A 20,511-nucleotide genomic window follows, 5' to 3' on the forward strand; every position below is an offset into this window, starting at 1 on the left:
TCTGGCGCCTGTTCGGGTATACAGATGGAGAATTCAGAATGTCCAAATTACCTAACAGCTCGTCTTTCGGGACTTGTGGGAGGAAACCGGAGCACCCGGAGGAAACCCATGCAGACATGGGAAGAACGTACAGACTCCACACAGACAGCGATCCAAGTGGGAATAGAACCTAGGACCCTGGAGCTGTGATTCAACAGTGCTACCCACTGTGCTACTGCAGATGGTCATTGCCTAGCACTTGTGTGGCGCAAATGTATTTGCCTCTTGCCAGCCCAAGCCTGGATAATGTACAGGTCCTGTTGCATTTGCATGTGGTCTGCTTCAATGTCTGAGGAGCTGCGGATGGTGCTGGAAATTGTGCAATTATCCGCAAACATCCTCACACCTGACCTTATGTTGGAAGGAAGGTCATTGATGAAACAGCTGAAAATGGTTGGGCCCAGGACACTACCCTGAGGAACTCCTGCAATAATGTCCTGGGACTGAGATGACTGATGTCCAACAGCCACAACCATCTTCCTTTGTGCTAGGTACAATTCTAACCTGTGGAGAGTTTTCCCCCTGATTCGCTGTGACTCCAGTTTTGCTAGGGCTCCTTGATGCCATACTCGATCAAATTCTGCCTTGATGTTAGCTGAGGATGGATGGTACGTGGTAATCAGCAGGAGGTTTCCTTGCCCAGGTGTGGCCGCAACCACTGCGCGGTCTGCCCCACCAGTGGGACAGGACATAGGGATGGTGATAGTGGTGTCTGGGGCATTATTTGAAAGGTATGATTCTGTCAGTGTTACTATGTCTGGCTTTTGCTTGACTAGTCTGAGACAGCTCTCCCAATTTTGGCACAAGCCCCCTGATGTTAGTAAGGAGGAATTTGCAGAGTCGACAGGGCTGGGTTTGCCGTTGTTGTTTCCAGTGCCTGGGTCGATGCTGGGTGGTCCATCCGGTTTCTTTTCTTTTTTATTTACTTTGTAGCTAAATGCGCAGCTAAATATATAGAACAGGCTTATAACTATGCATTAGAACTGTGTATCATGTGTTAAATACAATTACCAGTGCCATAAGGCCCAGGAATATAGAAAATGGCAACTTTATTTATTTATTTAAGTTCCCCCTGACAATAATTAATTCACTTGGTCTTTTGTTCATTGTGCATGAAACCATTAAGCTAATTATAATTCATTGTGGAAACTGCAACTTAATGGAAGAATGCTAAAAGCGGAGCACTGCCAAAGAAAACACATCACTGTGAGTGGAAATTGGACCATAACATTCATAGCGTTCATACAGACAAGGGGACATTGGTGTACATGTTTGCCTAACGCCATGAAATAAGGTTCAACTTATATTAGCAAGTGAAATGCAATATGAGTTTCTTGCCCACAGTAGCACCTCATGCCTTTGTTCCTCAAGCTAGGAGAGCATCGATGTAACATCTACCAAACATATTCACTGAACAAGGTAAGCTACAAGAGTTATTGTCAATTAAACACTTGGCTTTAAATGTTATTTTTTTAACATCGCTTCTTTACTTTTTTGCACTTTTTTTTACCAGTTGAGAGGTAACAACAATTCTACATTTTTTATCTCTTACACAGTAACCTGGAGTCAGGAAATTATTTTTTTAAACTTTCCTGGTGAAATTGCCTAATCAGGAGTGAAACTGAATTAAAAGCTTAAAATGAGTAGATCATTTTAAAAGTTGAATATTTTTTTCTTAAGCAGTTTGTAATAGATTTGTGATTTCGCCCCCCCTCCCCCTTATTCTCAGTTACTGGATTGGATTGGATTGGATTTGCTTATTGTCACGTGTACTGAGGTACAGTGAAAAGTATTTTTCTGCGAGCAGCTCAACAGATCATTAAGTACATGGGAAGAAAAGGGAACAAAAGAAAATACATAATAGGGCAACACAAGGTATACAATGTAACTACATGGGCAGCACGGTAGCATTGTGGATAGCACAATTGCTTCACAGCTCCAGGGTCCCAGGTTCGATTCCGGCTTGGGTCACTGTCTGTGCGGAGTCTGCACATCCTCCCCGTGTGTGCGTGGGTTTCCTCCGGGTGCTCCGGTTTCCTCCCACAGTCCAAAGATGCGCAGGTTAGGTGGATTGGCCATGATAAATTGCCCTTAGTGTCCAAAATTGCCCTTAGTGTTGGGTGGGTTTACTGGGTTATGGGGATAGGGTGGAGGTGTTGACCTTGGTAGGGTGCTCTTTCCAAGAGCCGGTGCAGACTCGATGGGCCGAATGGCCTCCTCCTGCACTGTAAATTCTATAATTCTATATACTTCAGCACCGGCATCGGATGAAGCATACAGGGTGTAGTGTTAATGAGGTCAGTCCATAAGAGGGTCATTTAGGAATCTGGTAACAGTAGGGAAAAAGCTCTTTTTGAGTCTGTTCGGGCGTGTTCTCAGACTTCTGTATCTCCTGCCCGATGGAAGATGTTGGAAGAGTGAGTAAGCCAGGTGGGAGGGGTCTTTGATCATGCTGCCCGCTTTCCCCAGGCAGCGGGAGGTGTAAATGGAGTCAATGGATGGGAGGCAGGTTCGTGTGATTGACTGGGCGGTGTTCACGACGCTCTGAAGTTTCTTGCGGTCCTGGGCCAAGCAGTTGCTATACCAGGTTGTGATGCAGCCCGATAGGATGCTTTCTATGGTGCATCTGTAAAAGTTGGTGTCATAATATACACCAGTATATCATGGTGCAGACACACACACACACACTGATGGACATGCAGTGGGACCAATCAGCATACACAACACCGCAGCCAATCACCAGTGAGAGCACACGCACTATAAAGACAGGGGACAGGAGAGTTCCCGCTCATTCTAGTAGCAGCCAGCTCGGAGCACAGAGCTCACAGCCTGCAACACAGACATTCACCATGTTCTGTGTGCATCACCTGGTTAGAACTAGGCAAGGGTCAACAGTTAAAGCTGGTATTGCATTTACCCACAGTTCAAGTATGTTAATATAGTTAACCTTATAATAAAATAGAGTTGCACCACTTCCAGTGTTGGTGACCTGTTTGTGATCCAGAACACCTGAGGAAGTATAGGCGCTGTTGTGCTTTCTTGGTGGTAGCATCGACGTGGGTGGACCAAGACAGATTTTTGGAGATGTGCACCCCTAGGAATTTGAAACTGCGAACCATCTCCACCTCGGCCCCGTTGATGCTGACAGGGGTGTGTGCAGTACTTTGCTTCCTGAAGTCAATGACCAGCTCTTTAGTTTTGCTGGCATTGAGGGAGAGATTGTTGTCCCTGCACCACTCCACTAGGTTCTCTATCTCCCTCCTGTATTCGGACTCGTCATTATTCGAGATCCAGCCCACTATGGTCGTATCGTCAGCAACTTGGAGATGGAGTTGGAACCAAATGTTGCCACGCAGTCGTGTGTGTACAGGGAGTAGAGTGAGGGGCTAAGTACGCAGCCTTGCGGGGCCACGGTATTGAGGACTATTGTGGAGGAGGTGTTGTTGTTCATTCTTACTGATTGTGGTCTGTTGGTCAGAAAATCGAGGATCCAGTTGCAGATTGGGGAGCCAAGTCCTAGGTTTTGGAGCTTTGATATGAGCTTGGCTGGGATTATGGTGGTTGAATACGGAGCTGTAGTCAATAAATAGGAGTCTGATTTAGGAGTCCTTGTTGTCAAGATGCTCTAGGGATGAGTGTAGGGCCAGGGAAATGTCATCTGCTGTGGACTGGTTGTGACGGTATGCGAATTGCAGTGGATCAAGGTGTTCTGGGAGCATGGAGATGATGTGCTTCATGATCAACCTCTCGAAGCACTTCATTACGACTGAACTCAGGGCCACGGGATGGTAGTCATTGAGAATGGAGCAGGGACAGGTTAAAGATGTCCGCGAATACCTCTGCCAGCTGGTCCACGCAGACTCTGAGTGCACGACCAGGGATCCCGTCCGGGCCCGTCGCCTTCTGAGGGTTCACTTTCAGGAAGGCCGATCTGACTTTGGAATCTGTGATGGTGGGTATGGGTGAGTTATGGACTGCTGGGGCACTCGACAGCGGATTGTTGGTTACCTGCTCGAACCGAGCATAGAATGCATTGAGTTCATCGAGGAGGGGTGCGCCGCTGCCAGAGATACTGACTTCATTTTCTTAATGGACATTCAAAAATATAACTGCTAATGACCTAGATTCGTGTGTATAGGGTACAATTTCAATATTTATGAATCACACAGAACTTGGAAGTATTATGCACTTGAAAGATAGGGGGCTAGATTCTCTGTTTGAGAGACTAAGTCCCCACGCCTGCATGAAAACGGTGGTGTTTTACGCCAGGAAAACTGGCGCAAAATGGCCACCAATTTCCTGTTCCGGGGGGGGGCCTAGCAGCCAGGCAGTGTAGAGCTCCCAGATCTAGCTGCCGATAAGGCATGGAGAATTGCCAGGTCCCCCCTTTGACCAGCTCGCGCGCCCTGTATCGCCCCATCACAGTGCCCCCAGCCCCAAATAATGACCCCCCCCTACCCGCGGATCAGCCCTCCCCCGACTGTGGCGGCGCTGGACTGAGTCCGCAGCAGTCACGCTGAGTTCCCAACGGGTGAGACCACGAGTGTCCCACGCCGTCAGGAACTCGGTCGGTCGGGGACGGAGTGTCATGGGTTGGGCCTCAGCCAGCGTTCGGAGGTCATGGATACAGCGCGTGGCACACTCCTAGAATACGCTGCTTTTTAGGGGGCAGAGCATCGCAAAAGCGGCGCCGTCCCCGATTTCATCGTTATCAGGGATTCTCCGTCCCTTTGCCGAACGCGATTTCAGCCTCGGGGATCGGAGAATCCAGCCCAGGGCGTGATTCAGCAATCGCGTTACACCCGGCGCAGATCGTGGCACATCGGGTGAATAGCGGGAGAGGATAAAATCAAGATTTCCGCAACCATTTTGCAATTCACCTGACCCGTTCCTGATGGCGATTTCCGGATCACGTCTAAAAATGCCGAGAATATCATTAACCCTCATTTATATTCATTTCAATCTCATTAACGAGATTGAAATCGAATGCAGCAGCCTCCCGGGGTTGATCTGTTTCCCTAGTGGGAATTTAGTAAATCGTTTAGTACTCCTCTTCAAAAATGTGAAGCTGGCGCAATAGCTACTGAGGGGGAGTGAGGAGGAGAGAGGCCATTGCACCATGCAGTGGCTACTCGCCTCATTTTCGAACATGCAGCTCAGGGGCATTGTAGCTGCTGCCCCAGTGCTCGGGAGAGACGGGGGCGCGGTGATCCCTTCCTTCAGCGGGGTTGGGCTTGGTCAGGCAGCTGAAGCATTCCAGGTCAAGGGTCGCCCGTGAGCCAGGGGGATGTGGGGCTGTGCTTCTGTGAGACCTTCAAGACATCTTTAAATATTGTGGAGACCCATAACAGAGGCAACCACAGCTGCTGCCTGTCTGTGCTACCAGACTCATCCAGGATAGAGCCCTGCTACGGATTCTATCCTGAAATTCAATTTCACCCCCTTTGACTGTGAGCAGCCTCTCGCTTCACAGCTGAAGTCTTTTTCAAATGAGGAATTAGCCTTGTTAGTTGTGATAGCACTTCACGCTCCTGAACTATCAAATGCCTCCTTGAGGGCACACATGCCATGCCTCAGAAAACGATTAGTGCATAGCATGTCAAGCAAGCTTTGATGCCTGAACTGTAGGAGCATTTGCACCATAGAGGCAGCTGCCAATATTCAAACACTTATGAGCAGGGCTTCACTAATGTGTGGATGAACAGAGGGCTGCTGAGCATGGTCTCCCTAATGTTTCCGGCAGAGATCTGGGGTCTAGGGGCTCCCAATGTGATTGGGGGTAAGTTTGCCGAGCAAGGTTTGTCAGCAGAAATGGCTCACTGGATGGCACTGAGAGAGAAGGTGGGGCAGTCATGGAGTGGAAGAGGCGTGGGGATTTGAGGGTCCCGGGGTGGAAGCCCGAACTGATTGTCGGTCTCTCTCCTCAGATTTCTTCCAGTTAAACTATGTTTGCTGGAGTTGCCCTCGTGTTGTTTTGTGGCAACCGAGGAGGGCAGACGCCACAGAAGTGGGTAGGCCGGAGGCGGTACCCCATGTGCAGGAGGCAGCCATACATCTTGAAGACCCGGCCGCCCATCAGGCTGAGGAGGGACCCAGAAGGGGAGGCCAGTGATGGCCCAAGGTGTACAGGCATCGTTGGTCATTCAGTGAGCTGACAGACATCCCTGTCTCTCAGCAGGGAGACAATGCGGCATCCGCACCACGTCCTCGTGCACACAGCACCTTGTGGAGGAGGAGGAAACCCCTCTCGGCGGCCGTGAACTTTTATGCCACTGGGTGATTCCAGGGTTCAAGCGGGGACCTATGTGACCTATCACAATCTTCCACCCACAGGTGCATCCGGGAAGTGACGGATGCTCTGTACGTCTGGGCATCCAACTATATCACCTTTAAGGTGGACCAGGCCCACCAAGATACCCGGGCTTCAGGATTTGCTGCCATCGTCGGGATGCCCAGGTCTCGGGAGCTATGGGACACATGTTGCCCTGTGAGCACCGGGGAATCAGGGAATGCCCTATATTGACAGGAAAGGGTTCCATAGAATTTACAGAATTTACAGTGCAGAAGGAGGCCATTCGACCCATCGAATCTGCACTGGCTTTTGGAAAGAGCACCCTACCCAAGCCCACACCTCCACCCTATCCCCATAACCCAGTAACCCCACCCAACACTAAGGGCAATTTTGGACACGAAGGGCAATTTAGCATGGCCAATCCACCTAACCTGCACATCTTTGGACTGTGGGAGGAAACCAGAGCACCCGGAGGAAACCCACGCACACATGGGGAGAATGTGCAGACACCGCACAGACAGTGACCCAAGCCGGGAATCGAACCTGGGACCCTGGAGTTGTGAAGCAATTGTGCTAACCACTAGGCTACCGTGTTGCCCTGAATGTTCAGATCGTGTGCGACTACCGCCTCCGAATCATGCACGTGTGCCCACTACCCTGGGAGTGTGCATGATAGCTATCGTGGACACCCAGAGATCCCTGTTGTCTTCAAGGACCACCCCAGCATAACGGGTTGGCACGAGAGGGCAAGGGATACCTGCTGAAGTCATGCCTGATGATGCCGGTGCGGAGACCTGAGACCAAGGCCGAAACCCATTATAATGAGCCGCACCTTGCCATCCAATTCTGTCGCGACCGGTGCATCGGCTTGTTGAAAATGTGGTTCCATGCCTTAACCTCTCTATTGGTGCCTTGCAGGACACCCCAGAGTTCTCCCACTTTGTGGTGGTCTGCTGTGCCCTCCACAATCTGGCACAGCAGTGGGGTGACATGCTGGAGGAGGAGGAGGAGGAGGAGCAGGAAGAGGCAGAGGGTCATGTGGCCTCCTCTGATGAGGAGGTGGACCAGGAAGGGTTGGAGGATAAGCTCGAGGAGGAGCCGGAGGAACTGGGACTGGCGACAGCAAGGGTCCAACATGCCAGAAGGACCAGGGAGGCCCTCATTGTCTCCAATTTCTCGTAGGATGAGGCTGTGTCGGTCAGCTCAATCACCCCCCCCCTCCAATTTCTCCCCTCCCCTCAATCCCTACCAATTCCCTCTACCCCCCCTCCCTGTGATGAACCACTGCATTAGGGGATGTAAGGTAGGACCTGCACTACAGGTCCGCCGGTAGCTCCTGCCGGCTGACTCCGCCCAGGGAGAACTGTATAAATATGCATGCCCTCCAGTGCCCTGCCATTTCGCCAGCTGCAGCAGGAGGCCACGCATCTGACTGTAATAAAGCCACAGTTGTACACAACTTTAGTCTTTGTGCAATTGATTGTGCATCACTGCCCACATTTCTCCCTCCCTATTTCCCTCCCCCCCCCAAAACCCCCATTTCCTTCCTTTCGCTCACACACCCTCCTCCAATATCCCCCTCCCTTTTCCCTGTTTCCCACCTCCACCCCATTTCCTCCCCCCATTACCGCCACCCAAGCCCCCTTTCCCTCCACCCCTCATTTCCCTCCCCCCATTCTGTGCCACAGACAATGAGAAGCCTCCAGGACTGGCAGCACGAGGTGACCCAGAGGTCTCTGGAGCTCACTCCAGCTGCTCCTCCATCCCATGGAGTCCCCCAGTTCCCTATGTGAGGAGGAATGCTGGAGCCTTACCCGGGGCCTGCCACCAAGGACACTACGGCGGTCTCCAGTTTTGCCAAATCCCCCTCCTGATGCCAGTGCACCTCAAGGGCAGGGGGCAGAACAGGGTGGCCGGACGACGCGAGTGACATCGGTAAGTTGGCCGGGGCCTTCTGGCACCAGGACCTTCAGAGGACGCCCACCAAGGGCATCAAAGGTCACAGAGCACAGAAGGCAGTAGGCTGCCACCACCTCTGATGTACATTCTGGGGACAAACCCAAATGTACCACTAGACCACGGAAGCACTGAGTGGACACTGGAGAGGTCACTATCTGTAGCTGGGGGAATAGAAATCTGCCACAGTAAAGTGTTTATCATTAAAACATGTCATATCTGATACATGTGAAGCCTCTGTCACGTTAAACATCACAGTGGACCTGCCTTCCCATCCCCACCCACTGTCCCGCCCAGCACAGTGGTCGAGATCAAAAGCCCCTGATGCAGACCCTGTTCAGAGGATGAGTGCAAGCACGCTGTCAGCGGAAAGACAGGAGTCAGACTTTAACAGAAACTGAGGAGCACCAGACCGTACCGATGTCACTGGCTTTGCTAGTCCTGGACGCTTCCCATTGTCTGCACCGTGGTGTCAATGTCCTCAATGATGCTGCTCAGTGACTGGGTCATGCTCTACAGTGCATCGGCAATGTCCATATGAGTCTGGGACACTCCCTTCAATGACTGGGACATGATGTCGAGGCCCTCAGCCATGGTTGTCACAGACTATGTTATGTTATGTACTCTGGGATAACACAGGCTGCAACTGGATGCAGTTTTAACCAAACGATACTCCAGACCGTGAAGTTAGTTCAATCTGATTTATTGAACCAGTAGCACAGTTAGCACAGTTCTCTATGAGTTCGACTCTCTGCTAACCTAAGTGTGGTTACTCTGTCTGACTGAACCAGACTAGCTCTTAGCCACGTGCTGGAGATGTGATACTGTACATACACCCTGACTCACTCTGTAAATGTTCATCAGTGGGAAGAGGCGGAGTGTGAGTGCCTCGTGCCTTTTATAGTGAGATACCACCCCTGAGTGTCCTGCCTGCTCATTGGTCATGTCCTGTTCTGTGTTCATTAGCTGCCTGTCTATGCCTGTCTGTATATCATTATCTGCATGTCTGCATATCATGACAGACTGGACCATGCCTTGGACACCACCACTCAAGATGCAGACATTGTGCTCCAGGATTTCCACTGCATTTCCATTGGCCTACTCCTGCTTCCACTTCTGATGATCTGCTTCTGCATAGGTGCAGGTGGAGCCGTCTTTGATGCAGCCCTCAGGGACTTAAAAGCAGAGGACGTCAGCTTTGAGCACCTCAGCTGTTAGGACAGGGGTCTGCAACCTTCTTCCAGATCTACTGAAGCCATGGAAATTTCAACATGTATAAGCAGTAAGTGGGCAGCAAGTGTGCATTGAAGAAATTGTAATTCTCCAAGGGTACCCATGAGCATTTGACAAAATGGGATGTTGTTATGTTTCTTTTTTATCTAATTCTCCCTATAATTTGTTAATTACAACCATATTCACATCTTGTGCACTACTGATACCCAAATGCCGCTTCATGATGAATGTCAATAGGGAACAGGACTCATTGGATGGATGTGCAATGACTGGACGAGTCATTGAGGGAGTGTTTAATGCATTGCTGGGGTGGAGGGGTGTGATGCTCCTGGTGATGGGTGTGGATCCTAAGCATTTCTTTAACATATTTGAGACAACTTCTTTCCTTAGAAGCCATTTCCCTATGTATAGTTACCCATCATCTGTTCATTGAAGGACAAATATGCCTTGTGTTTTTAAAACATCCTGGTGGTGTTTAGATTGTGGCAGGATTGCACCCTGCAGCTGTGGGAATCCAGGCAGAGAGGTGAACCTGAGTGTCTGCTAATTCTGGCTGTTGTTATTACAGAGGAAATATACATAACTGCCAGCCTTGGCAACTAATCCACCAGTGACCAGCCTTATGCGTTTGAGACCCTCGTGATGTCTTTTGTTCTGGTCCAAAGGGAATGAGAGACAAAATGATTGAGAGTGAAGGTGACATTCACAGTCATTGGTAATACATGTTTGCCTGGTCCAGGAGGGAGCAAGCCTTCTTCTAAGAAGTTCCGGATGTCTGTCATTCCTTGACATGACAATCTTAGCTGGTAGAAATTCTGGTCTCCTGAGTGTGAAAACTAAGCCACTGTCTATAACTCATGTGATGTTGGTAATGTCTCTGCAACTTCAGCCCACCATCTATGCACCTCTCTCCTCTTTGCTTCTCATCTGTGCACTTTCCTCTTGAGCACCCTCCTCCTGTGGATCTGTGTGCTGAACAGCTCACCCCTGAGCATGTGTTGATCCCATCACAGCACAATGTGGTCTTCCTCTTCCGACATACTGTCAAAAGCATTAATTATACCTCTCATTCTGATCTTGGCAACTTGAAAGCCTCCAACATTCAAAAAATGCTGTTGCACTCTGCCAGATGTTTATCACAGGGAACGGAGACACCCGCAGTAATAAAGAGCTTCTATTCAGATGGAACAATCGCAAGTTTAAGCACCTATCTGAAATGTGGCTCAATCTCACCTCCGTTTCACTGGTTAGTTTTGCAAGCTCCCGGAAACATATACTGCCGAAAATTAGGGTTACTGAAGCACTCCTAGTTTTAATGGAGGTGACTTAGGAGGCGAACAACCAACTAGCTCACAGTAGGTGGGATGCCATTTAAATATTATAATGGGCCTGCAACTCTTCAATTGAACTTTGGCCGGCTAAGTTCCCAGACATCAGGAAACCTGACAGCTAAAGGGGGGTGAGGAATATGGAAAAGGTAATTGCCTTTCCAGCACCTCTTGTGGGCCAGGTGGAGCAGCATTGATTTCCCTCAGCCCACCCCTAACATAATTCCTTGTCCTTCATTGGACCCCGTCCTCCATGATTCGAACGATATGAGATCAAAGCCTCCACATACCCCAGGAACAGACTCCCATCATGATCAGACCAAGCCCTAGAATCAGAACTCTCACCCTGAGACCAGTCACCCCCACAAGTTGAGATCCCACCCCATGTTCAGAGTATGCACCCCCCCCCCCCCCCTCTCCGCCACTCCCCACCCCCCACACTGTTTGGTTCATCCATGAAATCTGAAACCCCTACCCAACAACTCCTGAAAATCAGAGCCACCCTGTGATAACCCATTCCGTCACACAATCAGAATCCCCATCTGATGATTATAAATCCCCCAATGCAAGATCAGAGTCCTCTGCAATTGGAGGCGCCCCGGTCAGATCCCACCATGAAGAGCCACCCATCCTGTGATCAGGCCCTCTGCAAGCAAGCACTTGACCCTGGTGAGAGCCCTCCCCTATGATCCGATATCCCGACCACACAAATATCGCCCATGTTCAGAACTCCCCTCATGTGCCTTCCCAAGCTCACCTTCCCCAAGTTAACTCAATTAAACTCTCTGCGATGAACACCCCTTGCCGACGATCAGATCACCTTGCGAACAAAGCCTATTTCTAACGTCAGGCAGACCCCCTGTGGTGTTGGGTGTTCTGACACACAGATGAGCCAACACAGTTGCATATGGTACAACGCTTCTTTATTTAAACTTTCTATATACAGTTTGGTCTTTGCACTCTGCACGTGGGGGGTTCCCTGCTTGTGGTGTTTTAACAGCTCTTTCTTGTTCCCTTCTCCCCAGACCTACTGACCACCAGGTGTCGTGCTCGTGCTTTTTATATGGTTGGTGTTCTTGTCTGTGATTGGTTGTGGTGTTGTGTACTCTGATTTGCCTGTTAGTGTGTCCATCATGATGTGTGTGTTTGAATATCATGACATCCCCCCTTTTTACAAAGATATGTGCCTACGTGGTGATAAATATGATCGTGTCGTGAGTGCATCTAGGAGTGTGTGTGTGTCGTGTGCAGCATGTGCATATGACGGAACTATGTACATGGGGCGATGTCGGGTGCGTCACATGAGCCAAGTTGTACCATAACATAACATAAATGCGAACGAGAGAAGAAGAAAAAAAACTTGAACAGTTGTCCAGTCAGACGACCTCTGGAACGATAAACAACAACAGGTTATCATGTAAAATTGTGCAACTTGTTAAACATATGAACGGTATTATAAGTCCAGTCTAATGGGCTTGCGACGAGTTCGGGTTGACCGCCTCAAGGGTGGATCAAGAACCACCGGCTGCTGTGCAGGCCTGGCCATGGGTGGCGATGGAAAGGGCGTGATGTGCGGCAGCTCCACAAAGTCATCCTCGGAAGCCTGTTGAGGATCTGGCGTGTGCGTGCTGTGTGGCTGTGAGCGTGGAAGTCGGCGAAGGGCGCGCCGATTGCGGCGACGCACGGAACCATCCGGCATGCGAACCAGGAACGAGCGGGGAGCCACTTGTCGGAGGACTTCGGCCGGTGCTGACCAGCCACCATACGGGTGATGGACGCGTACTTTGTCTCCGGAGGACAGGGGGGGCAGGTCCGTCGCTCGTGTGTCGTACCGACTTTTCTGGCGATCACGCTGCAGTTGCATGTTCCGAAGAACCGCCTCATGGTCTGTCGTTGGTGCCAGGATGGACGGTACCGTCGTCCTGAGGGAGCGACCCATTAGTAGCTGCGCTGGCGAGAGACCCGTGGATAACGGGGCCGATCGATAGGCCAGCAAGGCAAGGTTAAAGTCCGATCCGGCAGCAGCCGCCTTGCACAGGAGCCGCTTGGCGATGTGGACACCCTTTTCAGCCTTCCCGTTCGATTGTGGATGCAGAGGGCTGGATGTCACATGAGTGAAACCATATGCTGCGGCAAAGGACGACCATTCACGGCTGGCAAAACAAGGTCCATTGTCTGACATGACAGTCCTTGGAATGCCATAGCGAGCAAATGTTTCCTTGCAGGCCCCAATGACTGCGGACGACGTCAGATCATGGAGAGGCATGACTTCCGGGTAGTTTGAGAAGTAGTCTATAATAACAATGTAATCTCTGCCGAGCGCGTGAAATAGGTCAACACCCACCTTCGCCCAGGGGGACGTCACCATCTCGTGTGGTAGAAGTGTTTCCGGAGGTTGCGCCGGCTGAAACCTCTGACAGGTTGTGCAGTTGAGCACCATGTTGGCTATGTCTTCATTAATACCCGGCCAATATACCGCCTCCCGGGCCCTTCGTCGGCATTTTTCGACGCCCAAGTGGCCTTCGTGTAGTTGATGAAGAATCATCTGGCGCACGCTGTGCGGAATAACGATCCTGTGTGATTTCATAAGGACCCCGTCTATGTTGGTGAGATCATCTCGCACATTATAAAACTGGGGGCACTGCCCTTTTAGCCACCCTTCCGTCATGTGGCGCATCACTCGCTGCAGAAGGGGGTCAGTCGCCGTCTCTGCGCGTATGTGGGCCAGACTAGGATCATCAGCTGGCAGATTTGCTGCTGTCAGAGTTACATGTGCCTCAATTTGACGCACGAACCCCTCCGCATCTGGTGGTGTGCTCACTGCTCGGGAAAGAGTGTCCGCCACGATGAGTTCCTTCCCCGGAGTGTAGATCAGTTCAAAATCGTACCTCCTGAGTTTAAGTAAGGTGCGCTGGAGGCGAGGAGTCATGTCGTTCAGGTCTTTGTTAATGATGTTGACCAGGGCGGTGGTCAGTTTCGACCGTAAATCGTGGCAGGCCATACACATAGTCGTGGAACTTGTCCAGTCCAGTTAACAAGCCCAGGCATTCTTTTTCGATTTGCGCGTAGCGCTTTTCGGTAGGGGTCATGGCTCGTGAGGCATATGCAACCGGGGCCCATGACGACGTGCTGTCTTTTTGCAGGAGTACCGCTCCAATACCAGATTGGCTGGCGTCTGTTGAGATCTTTGTAGGGCGAGTCGTGTCAAAGAAGGCCAGCACTGGTGCCGTGACCAGTTTGTGCTTGAGCTCCTCCCATTCCCGCTGATGCGATTGGTGCCAGTTGAATTCTGTCGATTTTTTTACGAGATGGCGCATATTTGTTGTATGAGAAGCCAGGTTGGGAATGAACTTCCCAAGGAAGTTGACCATGCCCAGGAATCTTAAGACAGCCTTCTTGTCAGCCGGTCGTGGCATGGCTGTGATGGCGCTAACCTTGTCTGCATCGGGACGGACCCCTGACCTTGAGATGTGGTCCCCGAGGAATTTCAGCTCCGTCTGGCCGAAGGCACACTTCGCACGGTTGAGACGCAGGCCATTTTGTCGTATGCGGGTAAAGACACGTCGTAGACGATGCATGTGTTCCTGCGGAGTGGTGGACCAAATGATGATATCGTCCACATATACACGTACCCCTTCGATGCCTTCCATCATCTGCTCCATAATGCGGTGGAATACTTCAGATGCCGAAATGATGCCGAATGGCATCCGGTTGTAGCAGAATCTGCCAAAAGGGGTGTTGAATGTGCATAGTCTTCGGCTGGCCGGGTCCAGTTGGATCTGCCAGAATCCTTTGGACGCATCCAATTTAGTGAATATTTTGGCTCGCGCCATCTCGCTGGTGAGGTCTTCTCGTTTCGGGATGGGATAGTGTTCCCGCATGATATTGTTATTCAGATCTTTGGGATCTATACATATACGGAGCTCGCCAGAGGGTTTCTTTACACAGACCATGGAGCTGACCCATGGCGTGGGCTCCGTGACCCTGGATAGGACCCCTTGGTCCTGAAGAATCTGCAGTTGTGCCTTGAGGCGGTCTTTGAGTGGCGCAGGAACCCTGCGAGGTGCGTGAACGACAGGGATGGCGTCCGGTCTGAGTCGAATCTTGTACGTGTATGGCAATGTCCCCATGCCTTCAAAAACCTCCTGGTTGTGAGCAAGGAGGGAATGGAGATTTGCGTGGAACTCAGCATCCGGGAAGTCGGATGTCTCATCTGGAGAGAGAGACATAATGCGCTGCACCAGGTGAAGGACCTTACACGCCTGTGCGCCCAGTAACGAGTCCTTTGATGAGCCGACAACTTCGAAGGGGAGTGTGGCCGTGTACCTCTTGTGAGTCACCTGTAGCTGGCAAGATCCTATGGACGGGATGACGTTCCCGTTATAGTCAACCATCTTGAGCCGGGATGGCGTGATGGGTGGTTTGACCTTCATGGCCTGGACTGCAGAGTAAGCAATCAGGTTGGCGGATGCGCCGGTGTCCAGACGGAAGGCGACGCGAGATCGGTTGACCGTCAGGGTGGCACACCACTCATCGGCTGGATTGATGGCATTGACCTTGTTGACATCAATGACGGAAACTCGGAAGGCATCCTGGTCATCTGCATCACTTAACTGGAAGTCTTGATGCGTGGGCTGGACGGTCCTGACTCGTCTGCGAGGTTGTCGAGGATGCGCCGGATCCATGGGTTGAGCCGAACGACAGTGGGCTGCGTAGTGGCCCATCGTGCCACATCTGTGGCACTGTCGGTTTTTTGCAGGACATTGCCCTTTTAAATGTAGAGCTCCACAATTGCCGCACGTCATGACGTCACGGCGTTCGTTGCGCCACTGCGCATGCGCAGTGCTATCTTGCGGTGGGCGCGCCTGCGCAGTGCGTCCCTCGTTGTGGCCGTTATTTTTGGCGCGCACCTGCGCGGGAGACCGCGAAAAGCGCGGGAAGCGGCCGCTGTCGTCCGGGCCGTGGGTCGGGAAGTAATCGACGGCCTGGATGCGTTCGACGTCGTGGGCGGCCTGGCTTGCCGATTCGACGGCTGGGGACCCCCTCCGTGCTAACTCGGACGCCTGAAATCGGGCAAAACGGCAGGTTGCATTTTCGTGGAGGACACAGGCTTCCACAGCAGACGCTAAGGTGAGGCTTTTCATTTTAAGAAGCTGCTGGCGTAGGCCACTAGAGGCAACGCCAAAAACAATCTGGTCCCTGATCATGGACTCTGTGGTGGTGCCGTAACCGCAGGACTGCGCTAGAATCCGGAGGTGCGTCAAAAAGGGTTGAAAAAGCTCCTCCTTACCTTGCAGGCGTTGCTGAAAGAGGTATCTTTCAAAACTTTCATTTACTTCAACTTGAAAGTGCTGGTCCAGTTTGAGGATGACCGTGTCATATTTGGCTTGGCTTTCGCCTTCTTCGAACACCAGTGAGTTGAAGACGTTGGTTGCGTGCGGACCTGCGTAGAAGAGGAGCATTGCAATCTTCGAGTCATCCGAGACATTCTGTTTTTCGATGGCACGGATGTACAGGTCAAATCGCTGCCTGTAGAGCTTCCAGTTGGTACCTAGGTTCCCCGTGACTTGCATCGGCTGCGGTTTGCCGGTGTGGTCCATGTCCAGAATGGCAGGTTAGTAGGCAGGTATCGATCCACTCCTGTACCATGTGGTGTTGGGTGTTCTGACACACAGATGAGCCAACACAGTTGCATATGGTACAACGCTTCTTTATTTAAACTTACTATTTACAGTTTGGTCTTTGCACTCTGCACGTGGGGGGTTCCCTGCTTGTGGTGTTTTAACAGCTCTTTCTTGTTCCCTTCTCCCCAGACCTACTGACCACCAGGTGTCGTGCTCGTGCTTTTTATATGGTTGGTGTTCTTGTCTGTGATTGGTTGTGGTGTTGTGTACTCTGATTTGCCTGTTAGTGTGTCCATCATGATGTGTGTGTTTGAATATCATGACACCCCGTGATCAGAATCAGCCAACATCATCAGAACCCCACGTGATCAGAGCCCTCCTCGCTATCAGGTGACCCCACGATGAGGCCCACCTGTGATCAGATCGCCCTATGATCAGAAAATCCTCCTGCGATTAAAGCCCCTCGTCTCAGGCCAGAACCCCCCCCACCCACAGAGATAAGACCGCCCACACCACTGCCAGAGGGAGAGGACAATCCTGTACTTCCATATTTTCCAACTCAAACCTAACCCCCTCCCCCCCCCCCCCCTGAACCCCAGCCACTGCTCACAAGAATAGCTCCAATAAATACTGGGACCATTGAGTGTAAATCTCAGAAAAATTCAATTTGAAAACACCTCATTAACCTTTATGAGGATTTTGATTTTACCAGTGATCACCTGCCAGCCTGGACTAATTAAACATTGTGCTTCAGCCAGATTACCTCTGGCAAATGGTAGTGGCTGTATTTGAATCAGGTTGCAGTCCAGATCCACTCCCAGTGAGCGTTACATTTCTTCCTAAAATTGAGAAGGGAATTTGAGGGAAGATTACCTTTTGTCTCGACTCATTGCTATCCTGTTTGAAAGCAATAACCGAGAGGAGAAATAAGTTGGTGTCATTTGTATTAGGTGCCTCAGAGGATGAAAAGATGTTCTTACGATATTTCATATCAGATCATTATGACAGATCCGAGCAGGCTAGTGTAGGATTAATTCTACTGAAACAGAAATCTCAAATCCTGATTTTGTTGCATTTGATGACTGGTTGCAAATCAAGTTTCTTCAGGTATAACCGGACTATAATATAAGTCTTGTATTGAACCGCAAAGAAGTACATTTTGTAAATTATACTACATTTACCTCGCACTGCCAGCCATGAGCTAAATAGAGTGTAGTACTGCTGCCGACATCCTAGATAGAACCCACACTTTGTGTTACAGTTTACCAGCCAGCAGAGAGATCTGTGAATACATTTAGACACACCTGCACAGAGTTCAACTCCTCAGACAGCAGGATGACAGCATCTGTTTATAAAATATCCACTAGATCCAACACGCTAGAAAAATCTTCAACCTGGCTTAGCATCAGAATGGAATTATACTTCATAAACTGTCAAACCTAAATGGTATAAGATGCCCCCACCCTGAAGAGGCTTTGCACTGGTGAGTTCAGGGGGTTATTTTAACCCCGATAAACCGGTGGGTTTGGTTTGGGAGCAAAGCATTCCGAAACAGGAACTCAACCCACTCCAAACTACAAAGTTCCGGTTTTATCAGCGGTACGACACGGAGTGGACAACAATTCTCTTTCCTGGAGGCAAGTCAGTCATTGAAATCTTTTAAGGAAGTTGCACATCTCCAATTTAGCTGCCTATTTTTAGTCACAGTTGACCAGGTTTCCAGGGGCTCTGGGAATCCCACAGGTACAAGGAGATGAAAAAGATAAAATCCATGACATAAGTGTCCTGACAGCACTGCTGGTGGGCCAGGAGGAGCAGCAGTGTTTCTTCATGACCTAATAAGTTCCCACCTCTAGCGACACTCCCTCACTGAAATCCCCTGTGAGCATCAACATTGAACACCCCACCCCCGTGATCACTGATTTCCCCCCTCCCTCTTGACCACCAACCGCCCTGCGATCACTGACTTGCTCCTGGTTCCTACCTCTCCCCCAATCTCTCTCCAGCCTCCCCTTGATCACTCCCGCCCTTCAAACCCCACTGTGCCTCCGTCCCCAGTCTAATGGTTTCTGAGCCAAGCAGGAGGAAACCCACCTGTTCCTGAGCTCTGGGTTCTGCTGCAAAGTTCCCCACCTAACTGGGAGCCAAGCTTCACGGGGGCGCATCCTGTTGAAAAAAGAAGGACGTGCATGGCATGGAGTTAAACTCCTCAGCATTCAGGAAAATCGGAAACAAACCACCTCCTCCCAGGCTTTGAAATCCCAACCCTGTCCCTGTAAATGTTGAGAGTCCATAATTTGATTGGGATCTGTTGTGAAGATTTACTGTTTTTTTCATCAATGTGCAGCAGAAGCTGTTCAGATTTGACACAAAGTAGTTGCACCCTTAGATCATTGTGCAAGGTTTAAAAAGAGATAGTTTCTAAGTAGTCTTTAGGAAAATTGAATGAAAGATGAGACAGTCATTTTGCAGCACACCACCAACCAAGAAGTGATTCATAATGCTGCAGCAGGCAGACACACACTCCAGTAAAATGTTCTCGCAATTCAAAGACTCATGAAGCAAAACAACAATATTCCAGAGAAGGAAATACTGCAATGTGAGACCAAATAAACTATGCCTTCATTAATCTGTCAAGAATAATAGCAATGACATTCCAGTAATGCAATAGCAAAGAAACATTATTGTCAATAATGGCAATGTAGTGAGTCAGCAACCAATTGGTCCCCCATTCATTATTACAAAAAAAAATTTTTTTTAATTGTATTTTTCATCATTTTATATACAATGTGCGACCTTTCAGGTAGAATGTGTGTCGTGTTATGTACTCTGGGATGACACAGACTGCAACTGGATGCAGCTTTAACCAAAAGATACTCCAGACCTTGAAGTTAGTTCAATCTGATTTATTGAACCAGTAGCAGTTAGCACAGTTCTCTATGAGTTCGACTCTCTGCTAATCTAAGTGTGGTTACTCTGTCTGACTGAATCAGACTAGCTCTCAGCCACGCGCTGGAGGTGTGATACTGTACATACACCCTGACTCACTCTGTAGATGTTCATCAGTGGAAAGAGGCGGAGTGTGAGTGCCTCGTGCCTTTTATAGTGAGATACCACCCCTGAGTGTCCTGCCTGCTCATTGGTCATGTCTTGTTCTCTGTGTTCATTAGCTGCCTGTCTGTGCCTGTCTGTATATCATTATCTGCATGTCTGCATATCATGACATCTTCCCTTTTTTAATGCTTTGTTGGCATATGGGAAGTACTTACATGTGGTGGCATATATTAACATATTTACAAGCAGTGGCATATGTGAACATATTTACATGTGAAGACAACTGTCTAATGTGAGAAAACAGAACATAGCAAACAAAATAAATGTTCATAAGTCCAGTCTCTGGGGCTTGCGACTGATCCTTGTCGACCGCCAGAGAGGTGGTGGTGGGGACGACGGCGCCTTGACAGGTAGGATGGAAGCCTGACTGGTGGTGCAGACCTACACAAGGCTGCCTACTGTCCAGGCTTCCCGCAGTTTAAACATTGCCTGCCTCTTGCAGGGCAGTGTTTCTTTAAGTGGGCATTGCCACAGTTCGAGCACGTCATTATGTTGCCGTCCTGATGCTCCGCGCGTCGTCGCACTTGCGCAGTGTGGGTGTCGGCCGCTTCATTATCCCGTTCACATCACGCACGTGTGGGGCCCCGGGAAAAGCACGCAAAATAGCCGCTTTCATCAATGCTGAGGCGCTGCATCCGGGAGATGGCCTGCACATTCTCTGCCCCGTGGGAGGCAAATTTCTCATTTTCAGCTGATTTATACTGGGCACAGCGATTTTTGGCGTGCTCATGCACTGTGCATGTTTCAATCGCGACTGGCAGGGTCATATGCTTGATTTTCAGTAGCTGCTCTCTCAGAGGATCAGAGTGAACTCCAAAAACGATTTGGTCTCTGATCATGGAGTCAGCAATATCACCAAAGTTGCAGGACAGCGCTAGCAGGCGGAGGTTAGTTAAGAAGGAGTTGAAAGATTCACCTTTACCTT

At 50.1% G+C, this 20,511-nt stretch overlaps 1 long non-coding RNA gene across 1 annotated transcript in view; it reads left to right on the top strand.

Annotated features, from left to right (window-relative positions):
* Positions 1 to 1,286: 1,286 nt before the first annotated feature.
* LOC140389306 (uncharacterized) overlaps positions 1,287 to 20,511 on the top strand; it is a 135,323-nt gene continuing 116,098 nt past the window's right edge. Inside the window, exon 1 of the long non-coding RNA XR_011934334.1 lies at positions 1,287 to 1,458. This is a non-coding gene — a long non-coding RNA (uncharacterized lncRNA). The remainder of the gene's footprint in view (positions 1,459 to 20,511) is intronic.

This window comes from Scyliorhinus torazame, chromosome 14 (assembly GCF_047496885.1).
Source record: "Scyliorhinus torazame isolate Kashiwa2021f chromosome 14, sScyTor2.1, whole genome shotgun sequence".
NCBI lineage: Eukaryota > Metazoa > Chordata > Chondrichthyes > Carcharhiniformes > Scyliorhinidae > Scyliorhinus > Scyliorhinus torazame.